The sequence below is a fragment of the Numida meleagris genome, chromosome 10 (genome assembly GCF_002078875.1).
Source record: "Numida meleagris isolate 19003 breed g44 Domestic line chromosome 10, NumMel1.0, whole genome shotgun sequence".
Lineage (NCBI taxonomy): Eukaryota > Metazoa > Chordata > Aves > Galliformes > Numididae > Numida > Numida meleagris.
Window position 1 is genome coordinate 17,277,471 of NC_034418.1, and position 20,712 is coordinate 17,298,182.

Below are 20,712 nucleotides of genomic sequence, written 5' to 3' on the forward strand. Positions count from 1 at the left end.
GGAGAGGAGAGGAGAGGAGAGGAGAGGAGGGGAGAGGAGGGGAGAGGGGAAAGGGGAAGGGGAAGGGAAGGAAAAATGCTTAGAATATATAGAAAAAAATCCTACACAAGTCTGTAAGCCACAAAATGCTTTCTACGAATACTTCTAGATTTTTAAAGCAAAAGCAGCTGTTGACAGAATACTTCTTTTTTTGCGTAAATGCACAAGTACCAATTAGAATCATACAGAAGTTCAGATTCAGAAGAGATCAGTGCACATTCACATTTACTGGGAGGTTAAAGTTTCTCATGTCTTACATATTGTTTTATGGATTCAGTAACACACCAGCATCCCAAAGTGTCTCATTCCAAATTAAACTGTCACAATCCAAGGTAATTACACAGGGCTTGGTGATTTGGGACCCAGGGAATGCTGGGCTTCCTCAGCTAAGGGACTGGGTTTGGACCATTTAACACAGAAACTTACCAAGCTAATCATGAGTTTGTAGCACAGCTGGCAGCTGGATTGTGTCTGATGTGGGTCAGTCTTCTCTTACACATTAGTGGTGCTTAAAACATTCAGGAATGTCCACAGCCATAAGTGTAACTAGGCAAATATATAAAGAAATTAGGCTGCCAGGACTTTGTGTTTTTCCAAGTCTTGCCCACGCTGAAATCACTGACAAAATTATCTAGCAGGAGAAGGAATGGTCATCCAACAGAGCACAGGCAGAGACAACATTGATTCCGAAACCATGGACAGAAAACTCAAAGCAGGACTTCTCCCAGCTCTGGACTCCATCACTTCCACATGCAGCATTGGGCTCGATACCAAAATCATTGCAGCTGATAAAAGTTCCTGGTAAGATTCAGCCAAGTTTAAAGCAAGCCATGGACCCCGAGCACCTCTCACTGCAGTAACGAGCTGTGGGGGACAGGCAAATGCCCAGCTCCATTCTTAGTGTAGATGTTTTTATTAAGGTCATCCCTTTGTTGGCAAGAAGTACATGTAAAGAGAGAGAGAAAAAAAAAAAAGAAAAGGAGAGAACTCGCGTCTGGGCTCGCAGGGGAATTTCTCTGTGCAAAGCGGTCATCCTGCCAGCAGAAGGAGCTCCAGCTAAAATCCTGGCACCGCGCTTTTGTTACTGTTGAAATCCCAAACGCTCCTGAAAGAGCGAAGGAAAAAAACGCGGAAAGGAGCCAAGTTCAGGAGAGAAGAAAGGCAGAAGGAAGTCCCAGCAGGAGCAGGGCAAGCGGGGAACGCAGGTGATCCAGGTGGCACATCCCAGCCTGCAGGAACCTCAGCCTCAGTGCACCTCGTGTCCTGGCTGGTGCAATAGGAATAGGGGCGTTCCATAACACCTCTGCTGGCTTCAAGCTTTGATATCAACCAATAGAGGAAGGATTTGAGTTAATAAAGAAAAAGAAGTGGAACGTGCAGTTGTTCGTACAGAGAAGCTCTGAGGTTGATGGAGGGCTATTGAGCCGCACAGCTCCAAGCTGAAAAGCGAAGTGCCTCCAGCAGGTCTTTGCTATAATAGTAACAATAAGTGATTTTCAATTTAAAATATTAACATTTATGCCTGAGCAAAGCAAAGTAAGAGCATATAGGAAACACGAAATATTGTCAGATAAACAAGAATGCAGGAAGTGCTGGATTCCCTAAATAAAATACCCTCCTTAGCTTAGAGCTGATAACGACGGTCTTCTGCCACAGGCTGTTACATGGGCTGCATTCTCCTGCAGAAAGTTATCCACGCAAAGTATTAGCTTTCTTATCCTTTGTTTATATGTATTGATGATAGTGGAAAGGCACTAAAGAGCTCTGATAAGAGATTGTTACTTCTGAGTCCTGGAGGCACTGCAAAAGTCTCTCCCTAAAAGATGAGACAAATCCGGGAATTGCACATCACTTTTTTTTTTTTATTTTTTTTTTGCAAATTCACGCCGATTTGTTATGCCAGCATTAACTTCTTCGTGGGCTCTGAGGTGCTGGTGAGTGTCTTTAAAGAGGTTTGTCATTACAGCTATTCAGCATCTTACCGAAGGTCATTCAAAAAGGAGGAGAAATGTTCTCCGTTATATTACCAGTTTGCAACACCAGAATCAAATTAATGAAGGAAAAAGCGAAAAATAAGAGACGCTTGAGAAGAAGCAACAACTTGTTGTAGCGTTTGGCTGATTTAAATTCTTCTTATTTTAAAAATGCATATACGTATATATGTGCATGTATTAGATGCGTATGCACATAGCAGAAAGAAGGAAAATATCTGATGGCTCTTTTTTTTGCGCAGGAAAAAGAAGCTATTGGAAGGAGCAAGCCTTGCTGCTATTACCCTCTCCGCAACACTTCTAAGGTTAAAGGAATAAAAATCCATCAATTTGTACAGCCTGACCTTGCAGTGTTGGTTTTTAGCTGAATTCAGATGTGCAGGATTAACCCAGCAAAGTTTACATGACATTGATTTAAAAGCTGTGTTACAGGACCTTCCAGCAAGTTACATTAATTGGAATCTTTAATCGGGCCTTGGGATGAAGAAAAAAGTTGCTTATCAGACGTGCAACATATGATAAACAGATGTCTCTGCTCATCAGATAAATAGAAGTGCAGCATGCATTGCAAACTACTGCAAGCCCATGGCTTGAACATCACCAAGGATGGGGCCAGGAATAATTCCTGAGCTGTGTTGGGTTTTTTTAGATAAAAACAGGGCAGAGATGCGTGAGCTGGAAATGGGATTTCTCATCTCCAGCACGCACTCAGGTGTCCCCCAGTCTGAGCAACAGGCTCTGGGTGCCATCCCGGTTGCCTTTCAGTGCCTACTGGCAATATGCCCATGTGCATGGTTGGGCTCCTCAAAATGAGACAACAGGATTGATCAGGTCACCTCCTTCACCAGACGAGGAGACACTGTCCTTGCTCTTGAGGCTCATGCCCACGGCCTCAGTCCCCTTGAAAGTCCCATCCAAGCCCCCATGGCCCCAGCTGGAGCACACCCAGCGCAGACCAGTATCTGCAGGGAAGTTAGCTGTCAAATCCCCGCAGATGTCCCATGCACAACACCATTTTTCAGCCTCTTATCACGTTGTTCCGCTGGGGCAGCTCTTCACAGGGATGGGAAAAGGGCAAGCGGCCGCTCGGAAAGCCAGCGCCTGCCAAATTCCCCATCGCTTCCCCAGCGCGGCGGTGCCAGGGTTTCACGCGGAAAAGCAAGCCACAGCTTTTGGAGGTGAGTTTGAAGGCTCATTTCCTGAGTTATTAGGAACGAAATTCCCCCGAGAATAATGGTAATGTTAAATCAGCCTCGGGCGAGAGGCGCACAAACGGAAGGATGTAACCCAAAGGGGTAAAATTTCAACCAACGTCTGAATAACCAGATAAAAGTTCGTAGAGCAGGAGCTGTTACCATCTTAACAGCAGCACAGATACCCTGTCCACCCTATTTACACAAAATGTTTTTAGTTTTAGGACTGGTTTCCACTGGGAATCTTCATTTAGTATCCGCAGACATCACCCCAAGCAGCTCTCCAGGGTCGGTCTCACAAGGGTTTCCACTTGGGAGCCAACGCACAGCTCTGACTTTGGCCCATGCCTTTGGAGGATGTGCTGGGAGCAGCTTGTGATGTTCTTTGGCCTCTGGAGGCAGCCCAAGCGAGAGCACAACAAAGCTTTGATGCAAATGAAAACCTACCAGTGAGCGCAGCTAAATAAAGAAAAATGATTATTTGTTATGGAAACCAGTGGAGGAAATCTTGAATTAGTCAGTGCATCTTGACCTCTCTCTGCCCTCCTGTAAAAGTACATCTTCTAAAAGCGTTTGGAATTTCAGCCGCCAAAGAGGAGAAGCTGCGGGGCATTTCCAGCCACCTGGTGCAAAACCCAAACATTGTTTCATGGGGAAAACCATCCCTATTGTACAATATGTATTTAAGGCAAAATAATAATGAGTAAAAAGCGTAACTTCGGCGATTTTCAGTGGCTACGTCCAGTCACCGCGCAGACAGGAAAAGCTTGAGTTGATATTGTGAATGAACCATGTGGTAATTGTTTCCGTACATCCTCATTAAGATGAAAAGCTACACAAATAAACAACAACAAAAGCTGTTATGTGCCAAGCAGAGGGCTATTCCAAAAAAAAGGGGGAGGAAAAAAAGAAAAAATTGGCTCCGGATACCTCTTCCCATGCTTCCCACCAGGAGTATCCAGCAGAACCAAGGCTAGGCGAAGTGGCACTGTGCTTTTTGCCTTGATTTGTTGGACACATTTAGGCAGCGACAGTCTGGCACGAGTCTCAGCTGGGTATGAGTAAGCGGAAGGTGAGGAAGGACATGGAGAGAACCAGAAGTTACAGGGAAACACAACAGTTAACGCCAGAGAAACTGCTCTTGAGGGACTCAGCAGAGACGTAACACGGAGAAACCTTCTCCGGAGAGATGGGTAATGAAGTTGCCACCCGCTACGTTTCCCCAGCAGGATGGAGGAGCTCACTGAAAGGTCTTGCTGAGTTTTTGCGTGGGACAAGGCAACGGTGAGCTCCATCTGAGAGCAGAATGAGCCCCAGGATCCACATGGAGCAGCATCACAAGAGCCCTGGGGCGCGGTCATCAGGACACCCATGTCCCCATCGTGGGGATGGCTCTGACTCAGAGCTGGAGACGCTCCCCAGCTGCCATCCGCAGAGCTCTGCGGGTTGAGGGCTGCACCAAGAGCTGTGCGCTCCCCATAATTGTCCTCCTTATCAGTGTTGGTGAGTGTGCGGTAGTCTAAATCACACAGTCATGACACTGCACATGGCTGAGCAGGAAGAGCCCACTTGGCCTGGGTTAGATTAGTCTAATCCCACCTCCCTTGTTCTGTCATAATACCCCTCCGTCCCTTCACTCCCCATAAAAATATCCAGCTGGTGATTAAAATTAGTGAACTGTTGGCTCTAAGAAGAGAGTTGGCAGCTTATTCCCTGTATTTACTAGATATCTCTAAATGAATTCCCCATTTACTCAGCAGCCCAATCCTGAGAATTGCAGAGCAGTATCGAGCCTTCTCTCTCTGCAGGGGGGAATAAATGAGGCAGCCCCCTCAGCAACCTGCTCTCAGCATCCACGCCTTCCTGAACCAATGCTCCCCTGTCAGCTGGTTAAAATAAGGCTCTAAATAAGCCCCACTCCTTTGAGAAGGTGACTGAAATGAGCTCCTGGCTTCTTGTCCCCACCTCAAGCCCAGTACAGCCTGCAGGGTGCGGGATCAGGGCAGAGTGCTCTGGGAGCTGCAAAGCCCCTCAGTGCCAGATTCTTTCTGGATATCTTGCAGAAATGTTGGGAATCCTTGGCTGGTTGGAGCCAGATGGTCTTTAGTTTCCTTTGCAACCCAAAGTATTCTGTGATATACTTCATCCCTGTTATTCCATTCAGTCCCGAATGGAATTGTTTGAATCTAACAAAAGCAAAGCAAACGGACACGGCTCCACTGCTACACAAAAACAGCACATCTCAACTAATAACCACTGCACCACTCATCTTCCCTTCACACTTCGCTCAACCCAGGGTAGTATAATTGTTCCAGGAAAGTGTTGTTGGATTTTACTAAAACTTTTGCATTTTTTTCCCCCAAAAAGAACATGCCAGCTCCACTTTGTCAGTGGCAGTGTTTGAAGCACTGTCTTTCCCCCCAGTCGTAAGTGGATTCTCACTCACAGAGCTGGAACTCCAGCAAGAGTGCAAGGAAGATCAAGACCAATTTCACAGATTGGCCTTGAGGGCCGTTTTCTTGTTATTTAGCCATGAAATCTTTATCAAAATTGTAGGAAGGGGGCACAAATTTTGCCATGGCCTATACGGGAATAAAACTGGTTTTCAAAAGAAGATTTTGTTGATTTTTTTTTTTTTTTGTATCTTGATCACAGCCGCCCATGAAGAGCATACCTGGAGAGGATGTACATAAATTTCTCAGTCTACAAGAGTACTGTGGAGAAAATAATTTGCAAAAGATTTTCTCGGAGATGTTTTCAGAGAATATCCCCAAATTTTCACTTTTTGTCCACCTTTATTTTTAGCTGTCAGAGACATGGAAGAGTTGGATTCAACCCACCTGGAGGTACTTGTGTGACTTGGTGCACTCCATAGTATCTCTGAGCCTCCGTTTCCCCAAGAACAGCTCTGACCTCATTGGTTAACTGCCAGGACACATTCATGATGGAGTAGTGATTGCTTATGTTGGTAGAGAGGTGTAGGACACCAGAGACTGCACTTGTTTGAAAGCAGAACATAGGCATTGTAGGTTGATCTTGAAAGACAGTGGGTAGGAAAGAGATGGGAATGAGTTTGAAAAACACTAAATTAGATATCACAGAGAAGAGGAAACACTAAAACAAGAGATGAGAAGACACAGTCAAACCATATTCTGAGAGGATGTGAGGATGTGGGATTTCCTAGGGTAAGGCAGGGGAGACATAGGCTAAGGGAAGTCAAGAGAACAGAGCCACGGGGTCCACAATGGAATTGTGCCAGGAGAATGGCTGTCTTTCAGACCCACTGTGGTGGAGAAGGATGTTTCAAGGGCAAGACAAAAGAGATGGACCCAGGAGAGCTGGAGTTCTCTATTGATACTTGGAAAAACCAAAATGGAGATGAAAGAGGCTTGAAGGTTTACTCTGAAAGCATCATGGTTGGCGAGAGCAAGGCTTTTTGCTCCAGGGAGCCCAACACGAGAGCTACATGGTGCTCACTTTGGGCTCCCCATGCCATCTCCCACCACATCCCACTGAGCACCAAGCCAGGCTTCCTCCTCTCGGAGCACAAAGCAGCATTTGTCAGGATTCCAGTATTCTGCTCATCAGCTTCTTATTATTTTAGACTTCAAGCAATCTGGTTTTGGTATGTCATTAACTTATCAGCTAAGCCTCTATTTATCTGCATTCACCAAGATCTGAAGTTGTGATGTTTATTCCCACCGCTCTGTGGGCGGAGGGAGATCTGCTATGAAGATTTTCCAGTAATTTCCTTTTTGTTCCTTTAAAAAAAAAAAAAAAAGCGTTTTATACAGCTATACAACTGTCATCTGGTCTCCACGTAGGATAGGAGGGACAGCCAATAGCACGAGTTGCAGCATGAATCACATTCAGGCATTAAAACAATCTGATGGGCACCGAAGTAGTCATAGTTTCCAAAGGTCTCCTGGAATTCAGTGCTGACGTACTTTAGCCTCAAGTATGTGGCATGCATAGCAAATTGAACATGTTTCTGCCTCACATCCTTTGGAACCTGATGGGAGCCCTGGGAAGGGGACATCATCTCAAATAATTGCTCTGAGGTTGTTATTTGAAGATATAGAAAAAAACTCCTAAAACCAGACAGGCACAATGAAGGGATGGCACCCATGATTAGGGCGGGCATCTCAAAAGATGGATGCAGTAATTTCCCAAGAGTGTCAAACAGTTGTGCTAGTCAGTGTGGATACCAGCAATAAAAATGGGAAGGGAGTGAGAGGTGACGCCTTGGGGATCTGCATGAGGCGGATGGAATGGAAAGGGAACTCAATCTATAGCCATTCCATATATAACCAATGGGAGTGGTGCTTGCCCTGCCTGTTTCCCACCCAGCCCAACATGCATACCAGACCAGGTCCATCTCAAAACCCTCAAAATAAAAACAAAATGTGAAAAATAATAGTAAAAAAAAATCAGGTTAAAAACGCAGTCCTGTTTTAGCATAGACCTCCTTCTCTTTGTTCACCTAGCTCTATCTTACAGCAGCAGCCTTCTTGCAGACTCAGCTTGATGAAAAGGCTACAAATGGCATTTGCAGAGCAAAGGATAAGAGCTCTGCAGGAATGTGCAAAGGAGCTGCAAGATTTCCATGTAATGGACGCAAGGGTGTGCAATGCCCATTAGTTTCTATTGTTTCTGGAGTTTCCTCGTTTGTGCCTTCGCTTTGCATTCCAAATGCTGAAGGCAGTAACCATGTTACCATAAACCACTCTGTTTGCTGCAAAATTTCGCTTTGATGATCACTACTGGGGAGAACTTAGACTATTTTGAGACTTTTTTGGCCAAGATAATGAGGATATTGAGCCTGGATTCAACAACTGTGTGCGAGAGAAAGTCTATAGTCGAGTTAGACAGAGGGGAACAATCTAAACAGCTTGTACTTTATTAGCCTGATATGTTTAACTTTTTTTCCACCCATTTTTAAAGATGGGAACTGTAAGATTTGCCCTTTGCAGCTGTATGAACTGTATGTTAAGAGTAACAGAGCAGCCTTAAATCCCTTTGTATTCTGGGGACATTTTTCCAAGGCATTTTGTCTTCGTAACAATACCCAGAGCTCCCTAAATTTTGGGAAGGTCATTTGTTTCCTAGCAGATAGATTCCCTTATCCAGAGCTTACTAGAGCCCAAACAACAATTTATAAACTCTAAGCTCCTTTCCCCTTCAAGATGAAGTGCTTTAGTGTTGAAGCCAAACTAAATCTTTAAATGGTATAAGAGGCATTTGGATTTTTTTTTTTCTACCCAGCTGACAGTAGGTTTACAGTTTATAATCTGGCCTTTGTAAAGGCATTTGTCAGCCTGTATATTTCATTTTAAAACGCGACCACCCATGAGGACGGACAGACAGGAAGCGTTTGTTCACTTGCACCAACAGCCCGTTTGAAGATTGGCTGCAAAATAACAGAATTTAGTCGCAAAATGCAAAGCTTTTTTTTTTTTTTTTCCCCTGGCATTATCTTGCTAACATCTCATTTTAAAAAGCAGCCTTTGTTTGCAGGGAGCTAGTCCTCCACTCTAAATTTGGAAATTCTACGTATTCTCCTAATCCGCGCGTCCTAGCGGGATACTGGCTGTGCATCTTTGGCCTCACGAAAGACAGATCTGCTTTTATCTCCTCTCGCGGGGTCCTCAGTTTAACTGCCTCACCAAAGGAAGAAGAGTCTTAGCACTCAAGGGGCAGAGGGGAAACGTTCAACATTTTAACAATTTAGCAGAACGAATCCAATCTGAACGCGCTGCATCGTCTTGATGTCATGTTTTTTCGGATGGGTTTCCGTGTTTAGCGGCGATTTGGAAGGAGCCATTGTGCCAAATGGCCATCACTTTTGCAACTGAATGGAAACCTGTCCATGCAGAAGGAGGACTCCAAGTGCCAGGGCTTCACATTAAAAAGGATTGGCCTCCATCTCTGGAGACAATGAGTGCATGTGTGTGTCTCCATGCCCGGAGCTGGGAGGGCCAAAGCAAGGCCAGATGATAGGGGCTCTTCCAGACAGTAACAGATAGAATATTGCATTCTTTCTCCCAATATCACAAGTAACACTCACTTTTTATCTCTATTGCTCAAAGGTTTAAAGGGAGGAAATAGCACAATTCCAGCAAGTGATAAAGCTTTGGACCTTTTTTTTTTTTCCCAGTTGCAAAATATGATAATAAATAACAATTACCTAAAACACTCATGTCCTAGAATTTAGCACTGCCTGGGCAGACCCCTTGAGGACATCAGAAGCAGCTATTTTCTGACCATTATTGGCCTTCTAGTCCCCTAAGCAGTTGTAAACCTTTTTTTTTCCCACTCTGTCCTTCCTACAGGGTTCCATTATTGGTTTGTCAACCCAGAGAGTCTTTCAACTCCATTATTTTTTTTTCTGTTGGCCACGTTCCGAGAAATCTCAAATGCAAAATGAGCAAGAGAGGCATGTTTCTGCAAATTCCCAAATTTTTCTTGCTTAGGCATAACTAATTGGTCACCCACTTCCACAGGGCCCTAATTGGTCCCAGTGGGTGGGAAGCATGGGAACCTGCAGGAGAGCAACAGCGTGACTGAAATTCCCAAGAATCACCCATGTTCTATAAACACAGCGCAAGGAATCACCTAGGGGTTAATAAAGAATCCATAAAGCAGGAGATTCAAGCGCTGGGGCATGATCATTTACATTAAACAATGGAAATGATAACAAGACAAAAGAGCCTTTAGGAGGAGTCTCAAGCAAGGACTGAGAGCACAATGCATGTCCTGGATCCATCTCCACTTTCTTGGGCTCTTTTTGCCAGTGAAGGACAGGGACCTTCTCTGCCAGACCCAAGTCCCTGGGCTTTCCTACACATGGAGCGCTACCACCACCAAACTGGATTTCACAAGAAAATGGCAATAGCTGGTGATCCTGCCAGCACATCTTAGGACAAGGATATGGATGAAGGGCATGGCTTAGTGGGCATGGCGGGGTTGGGTTGGCGGTTGGACTAGATGATCTTAGTGGTCTTTTCCAACCTTAGAGATTCTGTGACTGTAAGAAGGACTCAGGGAACATGAAGGTCTGTAGGGAGAGACTCAAATAGAAGACTGGGGAAAAAAAAATGGAACTGCATTAGAAGAGCAAGAGGAGAATGCATGCACCATGGGAGGGGAAAAAATGCATCATCCAGGGTATTTTAAGTTGTCTCTTCATGCTACAGCAGCAAATGTCACCGTGTTTTGCCACATGACCTCAAGCTTGTGGCACTGCCAAGGGTAAACCTGCTCTGTGTCCACCTGTCCTCTCACTGAAAGCCTGGCTTTATTCTGCACAGATCTGGCAGGCGACATCAGTTTTGATGTATCCATGCATCAGTTTCTTGGCTGACAGAGGAGGTACTCGGAGGGCAGGACTGCAAGGCATCCGTGTGGCACTGGGGCTGTTTCTCCCTGACCATACCTGATCCCACTTTTCCCTCCAAACTTGGCTATTTCAGGGCTGGGCAGTGAGCATCCGTGGTCACCAGATTGGTGGTGCATAAGTCTTTCCAGGCATCCTAGAGAGCAAACACACTTTCCAAAACAGGCATCAGGTTTCTCTTGGTGGCTAATAGCTTAAGCTATGCTTTTAGCGGCACGGCTGTGCAGTGTAACATCAGCAGAAGGAAGATTGCCATGTTCCTTTCTCACTTGTACACGTTGTGCTGATTTGCACTGCTCAACGAGGGCAAAATTCAGCTCTGGGAGGAAGCTGCATTTATTTTTTCACATCTACTCCGGGCCTCCTCTACAGGAAGAGCAGCAGGAAGCTCAAAAACCAGAAATGCACTTTTGATGTCTTTAGACAGCAATGTAAACCTATGGCAGGTGTTGAGGTTTCCCCCTTTTTCTAGAAAAATGTTACTCTAGAAATAGAAAATACTAATTCCTCTGGAGCTGCAGCGTCCCTCATTGCTGCACTTCTTCCAAATACATAGGTTTCCATCTGCCTCCCCTGGGACAGATCTGGGGCACATTTGGGGACGTGAATTCTAACCCAGCGATACCAGGCCAGTCCATCAGCTCCTGTTCTGACCATTGGCCGTGTTTTATGGGGATGTGAATTCCCTCTGCCTTGCTGGAAATCAGAGTGGCTCTGCTAAGCTGTGACTATTGGGACTGTGTTTAGTTTTTCTAGGAAACCTGGAACAGCCCCACTGACCCACATCCTCTGTGCAGATGATAAAAATGGTTTTATAACAACATCTAAATCACTCTGCAGCATTTTAGTAAACAGTAAATTTAGTTTGGGATTGCATCTCAGCGACAAGACTGCTTCATTTTCCTCAGGAAAGACCATTACTTTATTAGTTTTAGCCTTACGAATCCTATTTCCAACACTCAACCTTTATTTATTACTTGTACGGGGCATAGATCATCCTGCCTTAGAACTGTAAATATTCTACTTGCACAGAATGCAGCACATCCTCTTTGTTTAAAACCCAAGCCGTGATGTTTTACATAAATTTGCTTCCTCTCCAAGCTGCAAGGTCCAAAAGATAAACCTGAGGGTATCCCAGCATGGGGAGCCTTAACCAGAGCACCAGCCCACCCGTGCATCCCATCCAGGCTGCTCTGTTGAGGGATGCAAAGTGCTTTTTGATGGGCCATCACTTGGGGATTCACATAGGGCATGTATGATGGCGGGAGCATAACACATGTATAGCTGACCCAAATAATTTGAAGTGGCATCCTGCTAAAACAAGCAGAGGGGAGCAGCCTAAAATGGTACCTGAAACATTTCTAAGTGATCAAATAAGGAAAAAAAAAACCAACTCATCAGGTAGCTTTCTACAGGCATGGCTTTGCACCTTGAGAAGAACCTCCATCCTCCCAGCCACGTCTGCCAAACTCTATTTGCTGTGCGGTGCGTGCTGGCCTCCATGCCAATGCTTTGGCTTTGGAGGAATGATTTGTTTTTATTTGCTTCATTTCCAGTAGAATGAGACACGAGGTTCTGCTGGCAGGCACGGAGGGGCATATTTATTTTTCGTTAGTTCAAATTGAGTCCGACGATGAGACATCTTTTCAAAGGGGGAAGTTGGAGAGCAGCTACTTTCTTCTGAAGGTTGGAATGAAGCACTTTGTGGTTTGTTTGGCTTCTGGATGGTTTCTGTCCCCTTCTCACTGCAAATCACCTTCATTCAGCCAAAGGTACAGCCAAACTATTAAATTATATGAAATAGGGGAGTGAAAAGATCTTCCCAGCAGCAGCAATGATAAAAAGGCATTTTTACATATCTTCTACTTAAGGATTTGCAGTGGGGATGGACAACAGTGATGCTTAACCCATCTCTGCTCCCAGAGGTGCTGAGAAAGGATCCCACTGCCCATCCAAACATGTCCTCCCCCAGCCCCACTCAAGCCAACCAAGCTTTCATTTCCATTACAGGGGGCTTTGGCACTCTGTCAGCCCAACCACCACCTGGACCCAACAGTAGAGGACACAGGGAGTAGATCTATGGCACCAGTGAGTCACCACTCAGAGCTGGCAGTGGCCTAGCTGGCACCCAGTGCAGCAGGAGGAAAAGCATAAGAGGTAAAGCAGCCGTGCAAGGGAGCCACCACCATCCACATCATTTGCATCATTTGTTTGGAGCCACAATTGCTTTTTTTTTTTTTTTTTTTGCCATCTCCACTTTCCTTCTGGCCCTCAGCATCACTCGGTCTGCACGGATCGTATGGAGAATGAGGGATGCTTCCCCAGTGATATCACCAGCGCCAAGTAAATTCTCTGACCAAAAGTTAAGACCAAGAGAACAATCTGTGCTGCATCCTCTAAATGCCAGATCTCCATTTGCTCACAGCACTGCAGGAACAAGCAGGGCACTTAATAGCTAGCTTCTAAGTCATCAGGTATAAATATTTACAGAGCCCCATTGCAACACGGACATTCCTCCAGATGTGAGAGGGTCCCGGTATTTCATGGCGTTTTCACCTTATATAAAAGAATCCAGTTTTAGACACACGCTGCCTCATCGACCATAAAACTACAGAAATAGCATTTTATAGAAGACACACGCACGCAACACCCGCTCACAGCCATTCCCTCCCTTCTCTTCTTGCTGTCATTGTCAAATACCTCTGTATCTGTGTAATTGCCAAATATCTATGTCTTTGTGCATCCCAACAAGACATTATAAGGCAAACACAGAGCTGGCCATCTGATATATATATAGGCAGCATCCTGCAGAGGGGAAATATACAAAGGGATTCAGTGAAGAGTAATGGGGTGGAATTAAGCAAAGGGAAATCCCTCTCTAATGGCAAAGTCTTGTCACACCCCTCCAGGAGAAGGGATTACTGCTGAAGATATCTCATACCCTGCAAATCTCTGCAGTAGAATCGTTAAGGTTGGAGAAGACCACTAAGATCATCAAGTCCAGCCATCAGCCCATTGCACCATGCCCAATAGAGCACAATTCACCAGTGGCTCCAGGGAGTTTTCCTTGATGGGGAAGTGTGGTCTGGGATATGGGGATGCCTCAGCCTCCTCAAAGCCACCAAAGGTTCTGGAGCATTCCCAACTTTTCTCCCCAGGCGCCTATATTCAGCCGGGTTGTAGGCACTTGGTTATCTCCTGTTATCTCTGCTCTCCCTCTCCACACACCAATTGCATTCCTCCCACAGCAGCCCCTTGTGCTGGGTTTGGATTGGCGAGCCCATTGCTGTCAGAAAGTTGAGGTTTCATCCTTTGTATGCGCTCAGAAACTTCCCCCCTTCAACTGTGGCGTGAAACGATCACAATGCAACTCAGCCTGGAGCCAGGATCCAGGAAACATGGCAAGTTTTCAATGAAAATCGCATAGGTCGGCTTACTAAAAATAATAAAAGGTGCCGATTTCGTGCTGGAAAGGGAACAGAAGTTTGCTTGCAGGATGCCTGACTGCCTCCTTTTACTGATTCCAGACGCCAGGCCAGGCAGGCTCTGGGTATTTTCACTACCGTGTTATCACTCCGCAATATGTCAGCAAATTCTTGTACAAACATGATTTTTTTAAAAGCCACGTTTTATCACTTCTTTTACATAATCATGAATGATAGTGAATCTAATCTGAATTGGGCTTGAAGGAGGCACAAGAACAATGAAGTGTCTTTACCACGGGGGAGCACACTGTGTGCTTTTCTTCTTCGAGCCATGCATCACTTCATAACCAATTCCATTCAATGTTGCACCTAGAGATAGATTTGAGAGTGAAACAGGCATCTCTTTAGGCACCTGAGATTTGCAATAAATCATCTCTGCCATATGCGGGGAAGTCAGCACGCACTATAATAATCCGACATACAAGGATCGCACCAGAGCAACTATCACATCTGGGCAGAAGGAACTGGGGTTACATTTAAAGCACAGCAGGTTATAGATGGGGTGGACATGGGGAAGGCAGGACGGGTCTGTAAAACTCCTCGTATCTCCCTGGGATCACAGCCCATCCCAGCAAAGCCACTGCTTGCAGCAGCCCTCCCGTTTCATTTTTTTTTATTGGCTGTCTTTCTTAGCGCAAACAGGGCAGAAACCACTGCTTTGAGTTATTTCAGAGGGAGCTGGCATTTGATGGATAGCAAAAGTTCACCTTTTCTCTTGAAAGCTGAACGCTAAAGAAAATCAAATCTCTTCTGGGTGATATTCAAGAAATGTTGTGCGACATCCCTGCCCCGCCGAACCCTCTGCCAGTTTCACCAATGACTCAAATTGCATTTCATCATGGGATTCCTGTGTTTGACAGATGAGAAATGTGGCCTTTTGTCCCCAAAATACCATCTGCCTGCAATGACAGCTTTGTAATTACAGCAGGACAGCTTTCCAGGACTGAGCCCTAAGCAATCCCTTTGCAATGCAATTTCTGCCTCATCCACTGCATTGACACAGATGTGAACGAACCTCGTGAGATCACCAGGTGGCTCACAAAAGCCAGTGTCTTCCTATGCCAGGGATGCACGCTTTCTGACTTCATCTTTCAAAAATGTGCCCAAATTGCCTGAGCAAGGAAAACCCCATCCACCTTTGCTCTGTCGCCAAATGGGGAGATTCTTCAGAGCAGCCCCTGCATACCAGAGGTAATAACCTCCAATACCTTAAGTCAAAAAGCCAAGCCAAGCTCACTAGGTAATGCATTTGGGATTAACTTTAAATAGGCTCCAGCCACTCACAATGCATCCGCTGGCGATGGGGAGATTTGGTCGGACTAACGCCGGCATTGAGGGATGGAGCCCACCGTTGAGTTTCCCATCGCGCGGGGATGCGGGGCTGCCCCCGCTCCCACCCCGCATGGCAGGGGGGCAGCAAGGGGAGCTGGCCTCGCTCCATCCCAATGTGTCTGGGATGTAGACAGATGCTGTTTAGACAGGCTGATTCGGTGGGTGGCCGGGCGAGGAGACCGTGGCTGTACAGTTTATAGAAGGCTCCCGGCATAAATGAACTGTTGAAGACCATTGGAAGCCTCAGTGAAATCACAACATGCAGGAACACGGGGGAGGGAGGGCAGGCAGAAAAAGGCTCTTTCTGAACAGGGAGACAGAGAAAGGGATGTTTTGATGGAGTTTGTGAAAATTACAATGAGGGGGGTTTCACTAAAGCCTGCATTCATTAGCCCCCTGAATCCCCCCAAATAAAGTAAACACTCCTGTAAAAAAAAAAAAAAATTAGCAGATTTAAATAGTTTCCCTGCATCAAGGATAAGGAACAGACGCAGCTTTTCCCCGCTCCTGTCTGGTCTTGCTAGGTGGAAAGCTAATATTTGAGTTCATGCTTCAGTGGGGAACATTTGTACGTTCAAATGAAAAAAAGCCACCCACCCCAGTTTGCCAGCTCACCAGCCGACGTGTGACAATAAGGGACTGATTTGGGTTTTCCTGGGTTTATTTAGAGACGAGCCCAAGCTGACCTTTCCCACACACACATGCCCTTCGCCTAAAAGTTGAGCCCTCAGATCCTTGAGTTTGCAAAACTCCTCGTGTGTTCAGTGTGACAAATTGTGCCAGAATCCTCCAGTTTTCAAGGTGAATGGCGTTGATATTGTAAAGATGTTCAGTGGGACCGGCCCTCCTCCTGAGTTCCCCTCTTAGCCAGCAGCAATCTGCACGAGCTGATGGTTAAACCACAGCGAACACAAACCTGCTCATCACGTTGGATATTAGGAGAATTTTCTTCTCATAAAGAGTGGTGGGGTGTTGGATCAAGCTGCTCAGGGATGTGAGGGAGTCACTGTCCCTGGAGGTGTTCAAGCAAAGGGCAAGTGTCTCACTGATGGACATGGTTAGTAGGCATGGTGCGATGCATTGCAGTTGGACTTGTTGATTTTCAAGGTCTTTTCCAACCTTAAGGATTCTATGATTCTATGATTTCACTCCTATACGTCACATCCCTGCTTCAAGACAAAAGTCAAGGGTTGGACTCTCGTCCTCCTCCCAGGCTCTGAACAAACCCAAAACCTTAAAATGTGTGAAAAATCAAATAATTTCCGAGACACAAATATTCACAGGAATATTTTCCTTTCCACGGGACATCAAGCTGCTGGAAACCAGCAAGAGAGGAGACTCCTGGTTCTATTCCTGAGTGCTGGGGCTCCGCAGAGCATCTGCTCTCTGCTAGGAGCACTTGGATGCTCAGCTGCCTGGCAGTGCAGATGCAGAAGAGCTCTCTTTTGCCCTGTGTCCACCCTTCATAGATGCCAACAGCTCGGAGTATCTGATAAATGCTGCTAGGAAGAGTTCTGATGAACAGAAGATGCTTCCTTTGCTTCCAACGCAATTTCCTGCCTCCTATGCTTGCCTGTGACTTCCTGCTCCCTTGGTTCCTGGTTAGGTTTATGACGCCGTAGTGGCAGAAAAAAAACTGAAAGATTAAAGTGAGGCAGGTGATATATAAAGGAAAACCCAAAGACTGCCCATTTGGGTGATAGTCACTGTGATTTTTGGATCTTTGCACCAGCTTGATAGCTGAAATGCTCAGCACGGAGAGCAAGATTTGGAGGTACAAGGAAAGAGATTTCCTTGGGGTCTAGGTCCTGTGTGAGCTCAGGCAGCAACCCCTGTGCACATCTCACCAAAACTGACCAAAATTGTCAGGGTTTGGTAACAGCAGCCAGTCTAGGGGGCAGCGGGGCTGTGCACGGTGCCTTGGTGCTGGCTTCTCCTTGGATAAAGCATCTGTTCAAAAAGCTCAATGGGATAAAACTCTGCAGCAAAACCATTGTCCATCCTGACAGCCAAATGATTCCAGGCCAGAAAAGAAGAGCTAAAATTGATCTGAAAATAATTTACTGCCCTTGAACCAAACCATGACAAATTTATCTCCAGAAGTTGGAGGGTTTTGCTCCCTTTGTGAACATTTCAAGTGCTACGATGAACAATACAGGCATAAAAAATAAACCCTGATACTTTCTGTTTAAATCCATGTGCTTCTCTGCACCCTTCAGAATTCATTTGCTTCCCAAGGTCACAAAATAAAACTGTCCGGCTATTAAAAAATGTGCAGCCTCGTACTAATGAGTGACTGATAAAGCAGTGGAAACCATCTTTCTCCCAACTTCGGACGGACGAAACTAAGATTAGAATATTTAGTAATAAAAACTCCTTTTCATAGTTAAAGAAAAAAAAAAAAAGGAAGAAAGAAATCAGAACATATTTCATCTGGTAAAGGTCAGCTCTCTTTAATTGCATGTGCCACCGAGTATCAGAAAGTGGAATATTAAATGATATTAATGCTGAAGAGGTATCTTCACGGCCATACATTATGCACTGAAGCAACGGTTCAAACATGACCTCATCTAATTGTTTGAAACATCTCCAGCTCCCCTAAAACCCGCTCCATCATCCTGGGATCAATCCCGCTCCCATTTCTTCTAAGGGGAAATTGCCCGTCCACTCCTTTGCCTCGTTTAAATTGCTTGCAAGAAAACGAGCCATATCATCAGTGATTTTTCTTCTGTCTCGCCCCTGCTGCTGGTATGATAAGGAGAGTGCTCTCCTTGCAGGCGACTCCACATTTAATTAGCTCCAGATGCAGCCTAATTAGTCAGTCTGCAGGGCGAGCATTGTTCTGTTGTCACTTGAGCCTTCCCTCACGGCGAAGTAAAAGGGATGAGATTGAACATGAAAACCAGATGCCGTGTGCTGCTCTGGGCTGTCCGCGGCCATCGGTGGATCCCCGTAATCTGGGGGCTAAGGATAATAAATGTTGTGTTTAAAAGCCACGGGCACGGATGGAGCTCCGCGTGGTTCAAGTAAGACAGTAGCATGTGCCGAGCGAAGGGGTCATAGCTTAAAACAACCCATTCCCACTCATTCTCCCGGAGAGGAGGAGGATGCGCTGGACCCGCGCGGGGTTTCGGTACAAATTGGTTTGACATCTCGCTCGGTTGTGCACAGCTGGCTGGAGGGTTGTGTCTTTCTTCGCCGGGTTACACCCCTGCTGCCTCCGCAATACCGCCGAGATAGCTGTACTTGTCGTGTCGTTTCTTCCTCCTTTAGGAGGTCGGATTGCTGGGCAGGGAAATGGCAGCACGCAGAAAGATCAGACAGGCAAGCAGGCTTGTTGTAATGCCATCTGACACGCTCATCAGCTTTACATGATTTGTACAAATCGGGAGCCTGAAACCCTACCAACTGCCTGGTTTCTGCTCTTGGAGCAATAGGAGGAGGGAGAGGATTCGTGTCGACGCAGATGTAAGATTGGCCTTGTCTTACAGCATCAGCTGAGCAAATCTTGAAACAGCTGCTGAATCTGGGCTCTTCTTCATGTCCAAACACCCCTAAAATGCCAGGTTAGTGGCACAGAACAGGGAGATCTCCCCACCCATGGTATATAACCATAAGAAGCACTGGCAGATACAAACTGTGAACATCGGTGGCCTTGTTCTTCCCATTTCCTTGCATTTCATGCTATGCCCACGGATGTATGAATTGGAGCATTATCCAGGAGATGCAGGCAAGGCAACTGACCCCACAGTAAATGCCATGCGTGGATGAGTTATTGAAGAAGAGTGCCTGAATGGATGTTGCTTGAGCTCAGAGAACAGCTATGTGGTATGCATTGCCTGTTTATTATGATTTTGGATGAGGAACTGGCCTGACTCTCGGTAAATGACATGAACACCCAAACTGCTTCACTAGAAACCTCATCCAAACACCATGACTGTGCTTTCATCCCAGCTGGGGAAAAAAGACTATTTCCATAAAGACAATGTTTGGCTTAATTGGAAGCCAAAATGACTCAACTGACAAGTCCTGCAGCTCAGAGGGACATAGCTGAAGAACAAGGTCCTTTCATTTCCCAGATAAAAAAAAAAACAAATAGCAAATACTCGAGCTCCTGCCGACCACACCATGGGGCTGCCTGCATCCCATGCCCAGAGCCCCATCGCTCCATCCTTGGGGACACAGTGACCATCCTGGGTGATTCCTCCTGGGGATAGAATCATGGAACAGTTTGAGTTGGAAGGGACCTCTAAAGGCCATCTAGTCCAACTCCCCTGCAATGAACCGGGACAGCCACAGCTCCATCAGGTGCTCAGAGCCCCATCCAGCCTGACCTTGCACCCTACTGAATTGAGATCCCTCCCTCCTTAGCTGTCTCTGCATGGTGAGGAGGAGGTTTGCTCTCTCTTGGCTGAGGTTTGTACCCAAGTGACACCAGGATTTTCCTTATTAATACATGTGAATATTTCAACAGGTGCTGCAATGAATTCACCAGAGGAAATAAGAAGGATTCAAAATCACTTTCATAAAGTCTGGAAAAAATAATCTGTTGAACTTCTATAGTACATCATGTTAAGGAAGAGACATCTGGCTCTTATTATGTTTTATAAGGTTGATAACAAATAAGGGCATTAGAGTTAATTTACTTATTTAGGGAGAAACGACTCAATCACAGAAGCTGTGATTGTGACTACATGTTAAGAGAACTCTAAAATTCAACCCAATCTCCTCCAGCAGCACCAGTGGCTGTGCTGGAAGATTTCAGATCGATTATTAGGAAAAATTTCTCCTTCAAAAGAGTGATGATGCATTGGCACAGGCTGCCCAGGGAGCTGGGAGAGTCACCATCCCTGAGGGTGTGCAAGAATAGGGTAAATGTGGCACTGAGGGATGTGGTCAGTGGGCATGGTGGGATGGTTGGGGTTGGACTTGGTGGTCTTCGAGTTCTTTTCCAGCCTGAATGATTCCGTGACTCTGTGATTTCAGCAGCCATCCCCATCCCAGCGGCTCTCAGACCCCCAGCTCATGAGGATGGGTGGTTTTGCAAAGGCAGCCGTGCAGTTGGAAACACAAGGAGTTCCCTGGCTGCAGCCAAGAGCGGGGACGGGATATTTATACAGATATCAAGTACATCCAAAGGCTCTCTAATAAACAGAGAGGGTTTCAGCAGGGATAGCCAACCTTCTGCTTTGGGCTCGGGCCAAGCTCAGTGCCCAGACACCTGGGGCCCAGGGGGGCTGCTGCCTCCAGATGAGCTTATGGGGCACATGCATCTC

At 45.9% G+C, this 20,712-nt stretch overlaps 1 long non-coding RNA gene across 1 annotated transcript in view; it reads right to left on the reverse strand.

The window, feature by feature from the left end:
- LOC110404350 overlaps window positions 1-20,712 on the reverse strand; it is a 43,770-nt gene that overhangs the window by 7,146 nt on the left and 15,912 nt on the right. The window contains exon 3 of the long non-coding RNA XR_002442170.1: window positions 466-12,402. This is a non-coding gene — a long non-coding RNA (uncharacterized LOC110404350). The remainder of the gene's footprint in view (window positions 1-465; window positions 12,403-20,712) is intronic.